Genomic DNA, 6,548 nt, shown 5'->3' with positions numbered 1-6,548 from the left:
GGTGATGAGGTGGTGTTCACCGTTGTGAACCGTAACAATACTGCTCTTCTGAGTGACAGTGCAGGGGTGTTAATGATGGGGTCGAGGTGGTGTGGGTGGGGAGGGGTGGGGGTAACAACGCTCAACAGTAACCATACTGTCCTACTGGGTGACAGTGTAGGGACGTGAATGATGGGGGTGGGGCCGATTGTTTTGTTAGGGTAACCTTCTTCTGCTACACATCCGAAGTCCTTAGTCACTCGGTTAAAGTGTGGAAGGAGTGACTTGACGTCGTGCGTCAGTGTATGAAGACATCCTCAGCTTGCTCACCGAGCCGTTGTGGGCTAGGTAGGTTTGTTCAAGGGTGCGAATGATTAATTGACGAGAGACTGAGGACCAGGGGTGGGAGACAAATATTCAGCATGCGATCACTGCGTGCCGCCAAGGGGAGATCATTGTAGTTATGTGGGGTGTCCCTCAGTACAGACAGAGGCACGTCAGAAGTTAAGATCTTTTAGCAACGATGTGTGACGTTGGGGGTGGAGGTGGGTGGTTGGGAAAAGCGCGTTATGTCCGTGAAAATGGGGGTAAATGTGTGAGAAAGGCGGGGGGGGGGGGGGGGGGGGGGGCAGGTGATAACTTAAACAAGAGGGGAGGACGATGGTAAGTTCTAGTGTAAAACATAGTCGATTTCTAGTTGCCTACCTGACCCGTGAATAGGCTCGTCTCGGACATGTCTTGACAAGAATTTTACATCCTGCGTTTTTCACCAGCTGGGTTGGTAAATAATGCGGTAAACGTCTGTAAAATTCTTCCACTGTCGCTGTCACGCAACTGATAACAAACCATTGCAGGTTTTACTTTAATTTCTTCCCGGATGCTTCATTTGAGCCCAGAACGCGCATGTCACTGTGTATGTGTGTGTGCGTGTGTGTGTGTGTGTGTGTTTTGCGTTTTTGCGTTCAGTAAGAAGGGAAGTAAGTTTTCCTTTGCCCGTGAGTATGAAGACATCCGTGATTATCGTTCTTGATTCTTGCTAAGTTGTTGATGCCCTTGGCAGGCCTAGTTAAAGTCGGTGACTGGACGGTGTTAAAGTTTATTGATTTGAAGAATTATTGTGTTCATTAATGGTTGGGATTACTAACTGCAATACCGGTACTTACTGAATATTTTATTGGACCCTAATTGATTATTCCCAAGATGTCCGCTATCTATCTGGTGCCGCGAGAGAACATTATTCTCAGGACTAACTAATCTTTCCTTTTTTCTAAAAGACATAGGCCTATTCTGTTTACGGTCATGAAAAAGATCACCAAAGGGAGAGAGGGAGTGACAGAGAATACAAGTTTAAAGTGTATGTATTACGACTATGCAAAATTAAAAGATCGCTGTTTTCCCATATCGCACTTTTCCCGTATCCTTTCACTTGCTCCAGTATTGTAAAATCGAATGAGACTCAGTGTGCAACCGCTGCTATTTTATCGTTAACTTTGACATTGTCAAACTGTTGGAGTACTTATCTTCTGAATACGTCAGTGCAAAGATTAGTCAATCTGTGCAGATTGTATATTCATTTTGTTTTAATTGTCAAACACAAACACACACACAAACACACACACTCACACACACACACACACACACACACACACACACACACTCACACACACACACACACACACAACAGCAACAACAATAACAACAACATCAACATCATCAACAACAACAACAACAACAACAACAACAACAACATCAACATCAACATCATCAACAACAACAACAACAGCAACAACAACAACAAGTACATTGGTGTACTGGGATAAACAAGCAGTACAAACAAAGCTGTGTTTCTTTTGTTTGTTTTAAAGCCTTTGTCCATAAAAAAAAATGCCACTGTTCCTTCATCTTATAACTGATTTTGTACAAAATAATGTCAACTTGAACAAGATGCCTGCAGTGTTCGTTTTCGTATTCAAACAAAACGTAGCGCGCGCGTGTGTGTATGTGTGATTGGGTGTGTGAGTGTGTGAGTGCGTGTGTGTGTGTGTGTGTGTGTTTGGGTGTGTGTGTGAGCCTATGTGTGTGTTTGGATGTGTGTGAGTGGGTGTGTGTGAGTGCGTATGTGTGTGTATGTGCGCGCACGTGTGTGTGTGTGTGTGCGCGTGTGACACACAGACGGACAGATACAGAAGGACAAAGAGAGAGAGATATACAGACAGAAAGGGAAGAGAGATAGTGACAGAGAATATAAGTCATGGTTTCAGGGCAGGTTTTAAATTGATGAACTCTGACTTCGCAAAAATAAAGATTAATGTATTCAGTATGCAGTGAGTGGTTTGCTGTTGATGGATAACGAGTGATCCATGCGAATTTGCAGATGCACGATTTTAAACTGGTTGACACATTATTGCGACACTTTTTCCCACATCAAAACTTCACATTTTATTCAAACTTTTTCTGCCTTTGAATGCTCTTGACGTGACTATCTTGCACAACTTTTTTGGCCATTTGGTTTTTCACAAGAAGTTTTTCACAGGGGTCATATATGACAATTGTTCAAATGAGGGTACCCATAAAATCGACCCGATGAAAATGTCAGGTAGCAATTACATTTAACAAGTCCACCAAAAAAGTGTCGCAACAGTTTTTGTTTGTTTTATTTTTTGTCGAGTTTAGTTGTTGATTTCTGCATACGCTTTCGCCTATTAAAGTATGTAATGCCGATTTCGTGACATGACATTTCAGAAAGACACGACGAAAGAGAACTGTAGAGAATGACATAAGGTGTATGGATGGAGACACACACACACAGCCAGCTATACAAACAGACACATGACATTTCAGAAAGACACGACGAAAGAGAACTGTAGAGAATGACATAAGGTGTATGGATGGAGACAGACACACACAGCCAGCTATACAAACAGACACATGACATTTCAGAAAGACACGACGAAAGAGAACTGTAGAGAATGACATGAGGTGTATGGATGGAGACAGACACACACACACACACACACACACACACACACACACACACACACACACACACAGCCAGCTATACAAACAGACAAATGACATTTTAGAAAGACACGACGAAAGAGAACTGTAGAGAATGACATGAGGTTTATGGATGGAGACAGACACACACACACACACACACACACACACACACACACACACACACACACACAGCCAGCTATACAAACAGACAAATGACATTTTAGAAAGACACGACGAAAGAGAACTGTAGAGAATGACATAAGGTGTATGGATGGAGACAGACACACACAGCCACCTATACAGACACATGACATTTCAGAAAGACACGAAGAAAGAGAACTGTAGAGAATGACATAAGGTGTATGGATGGAGACAGACACACACAGCCACCTATACAGACACATGACATTTCAGAAAGACACGACGAAAGAGAACTGTAGAGAATGACATAAGGTGTATGGATGGAGACGGACACACACAGCCACCTATACAGACACATGACATTTCAGAAAGACACGAAGAAAAAGAACTGTAGAGAATAACATAAGGTGTATGAATGGAGACAGACACACACAGCCAGCTATACAAACAGACAAATGACATTTTATAAACAACGCTCACCGTGGTAATAAGCAGTATATTTATTGCTGGAAAAAGCTGTAACCTTCACAGCTGGTCAATCTACAAACAATACGCTGGTTTAGTAATAGTGTCCGCATAAACATGTTCATATACAATCAAACAGTGTAAAATAATATACAGTTCCTTGTACTAAACTTAGGCACACTCTGTTTTGACTTAACAGTCTGGCTCGCCATCTGAGATCTGGCCAGGCGTTTACATGAGCTGAGAAAAGACCACCCATCTTCTTGGTCACATGTCAAACATGAGAAAAGACCACCCCTTGTCTTGGTCACATACTAAAAATGAGCTAAGACCTCCCTTGTCTTGGTCACATACCAAAAATGAACAACCTGGCACGTTCTCGTGAAGATTTGAAATTTGTTGATGGATGAAATTCTTTGAAAGCCACTATTGACTTTTACGACATTAACTCTTATCATTTAGCCTTATCTGCTCAAAGAAAATCCAGACAGTTGAGTTTTGGTATGTGTTTACGTGGAGGGAGGATCTAATTATCTCTGGCTAGGTCTGAGGTAGTCAGCAAAACTGTTTAGATGAGAAGGAGTTTGCCTTTAAGTAACCTTTAATCCCAAAACAACTTGATACCAGAGAATCATGTTTTTAGGTACTTCAAGCCTTTCTCTTGGTAAATGCTCAGACCTTCAAAATAAACTTTCGCATTTTGATATCACGGAATCACATATTCAGATGATATCCGCTTTTCTCAGATTGGTCACATGGAGCTTTAAACGTACCATCGTTCCCATGAATACTATGACATAGCTGTTCGTGCCTTGAATGATCACGGTATACGAGCATCCATCCACTTGGACAGGTACCATAATTAAACATTCCAAGTTCTTCTTGTGCAGAGCGGGATTTATTTCAATGAATGAATTTTGCAGATTGACACTCGTGTCAGTTGTGAAATTAATTCATACATTGAATATCAAATATTTAATTTAATTTATAAAGAATTCCCACCCTGCAGAGAAAGCAGACAGGAAGTTAACTTTTAATGGTGTGTGACCAAGTGGCAGGAAGCTCTTATCCCTTGTCAAAGCCTGGAGATGAGATGTTAGTTTTAATGGTGTGTGACCAAGTGGCAGGATGCTCTTATCCCTTGTCAAAGCCTGGAGATGAGATGTTAGTTTTAATGGTGTGTGACCAAGTGGCAGGATGCTCTTATCCCTTGTCAAAGCCTGGAGATGAGATGTTAGTTTTTAATGGTGTGTGACCAAGTGGCAGGATGCTCTTATCCCTTGTCAAAGCCTGGAGATGAGATGTTAGTTTTAATGGTGTGTGACCAAGTTGCAGGATGCTCTTATCCCTTGTCAAAGCCTGGAGATGAGATGTTAGTTTTAATGGTGTGTGACCAAGTGGCAGGATGCTCTTATCCCTTGTCAAAGCCTGGAGATGAGATGTTAGTTTTAATGGTGTGTGACCAAGTGGCAGGATGCTCTTATCCCTTGTCAAAGCCTGGAGATGAGATGTTAGTTTTTAATGGTGTGTGACCAAGTGGCAGGATGCTCTTATCCCTTGTCAAAGCCTGGAGATGAGATGTTAGTTTTAATGGTGTGTGACCAAGTTGCAGGATGCTCTTATCCCTTGTCAAAGCCTGGAGATGAGATGTTAGTTTTAATGGTGTGTGACCAAGTGGCAGGATGCTCTTATCCCTTGTCAAAGCCTGGAGATGAGATGTTAGTTTTAATGGTGTGTGACCAAGTGGCAGGAAGCTCTTATCCCTTGTCAAAGCCTGGAGATGAGATGTTAGTTTTAATGGTGTGTGACCAAGTGGCAGGAAGCTCTTATCCCTTGTCAAAGCCTGGAGATGAGATGTTGAAAAAGAAGTTAAGAGTGATTTCGCACCTCCGAATTCACGCTCACAATGCGTATAATTTATTCCCGAATATTTGCCTCTGGTTGCTGGAGTTCTTGGAATGTCTTCATCAATAAAGGTTAAGCTGTTTTTGGTCTTTGTCGCAGCAAACAAGCCTGAATTTCCAATTGTCAATATATTTTGATATGTCTTGTATTAATGTGGACAACGTATTGATGAACTTGTTTCAAAAATGTTGCTGAAGTACAAGGAACGGCCTAGGACACATGTGCTCTATTTTAAATAACCCCATTACACAAACATTCTCATTGACAAAGGGGGAAAACGGCGACCAAATGGTTATGTTCAGAGCAAAAATTCCATTTGACTATAATAAGCGCTTTATCATACACAAGGGAAAAAATTAACGTGAGTATGCAGCAACAACAAAAACTCAAGCCAATAAACTCTAACTAATATCTTTTACACAGACGTTTGAGGACATATTCTGAATAAAAATCAATTTATATAAATGAAAAACTGGTTAGGTGCGTTTCCCAGGCAGTGGACAGTGAAATTCTTGATTTTCAGTCGCGGTCCATGTACTTGAGAGAAAATGTTAATACAGGAGACAAGTTCTAACTTTCTGTAAAAGTAGAATTATTGTTGTAGTTTTACCTGTACAGTGGACAACCCTAACTTTTCTTCGACAAAGGATATTCTTTTCTTTCCCTTTCAGAGAATCAGTGACGTCAGTTGGAATCTGGCTAGAAACCTCAGTGATGATCAGATAGAATGGTAGGAAATGAGTCAAAGAAGCTCTGAGTGGGTTGAGAGAAATGACATCTTGGGTCAGCTAACTTGTGCGGAGCTTAAACGGAATGTGCAGATGCCATGTCAGTGGTACAAAAAGACCCGACCTCTTGGACATACCATTTTCTTAGAGTGGCCCAAAACAAAACAAGACCCGTTGTAGTCTTGTAAATCCAAATGTGTTACTGTCCACACCGTTGGAAATAGAAAGATATACACATTCAAAACAAGCAAAACAAATAAGATGTATTCCAAAGTAAAATATGGAGAAGCGTTAAACGTATTTTTAAAGTAAAGTTCTTCATACACAAAA

Source organism: Littorina saxatilis, linkage group LG16 (assembly GCF_037325665.1).
Source record: "Littorina saxatilis isolate snail1 linkage group LG16, US_GU_Lsax_2.0, whole genome shotgun sequence".
Taxonomy (NCBI): domain Eukaryota; kingdom Metazoa; phylum Mollusca; class Gastropoda; order Littorinimorpha; family Littorinidae; genus Littorina; species Littorina saxatilis.
The sequence above is the reverse complement of the archived record's forward strand: the minus strand, read 5'-3'. Positions refer to the sequence as shown.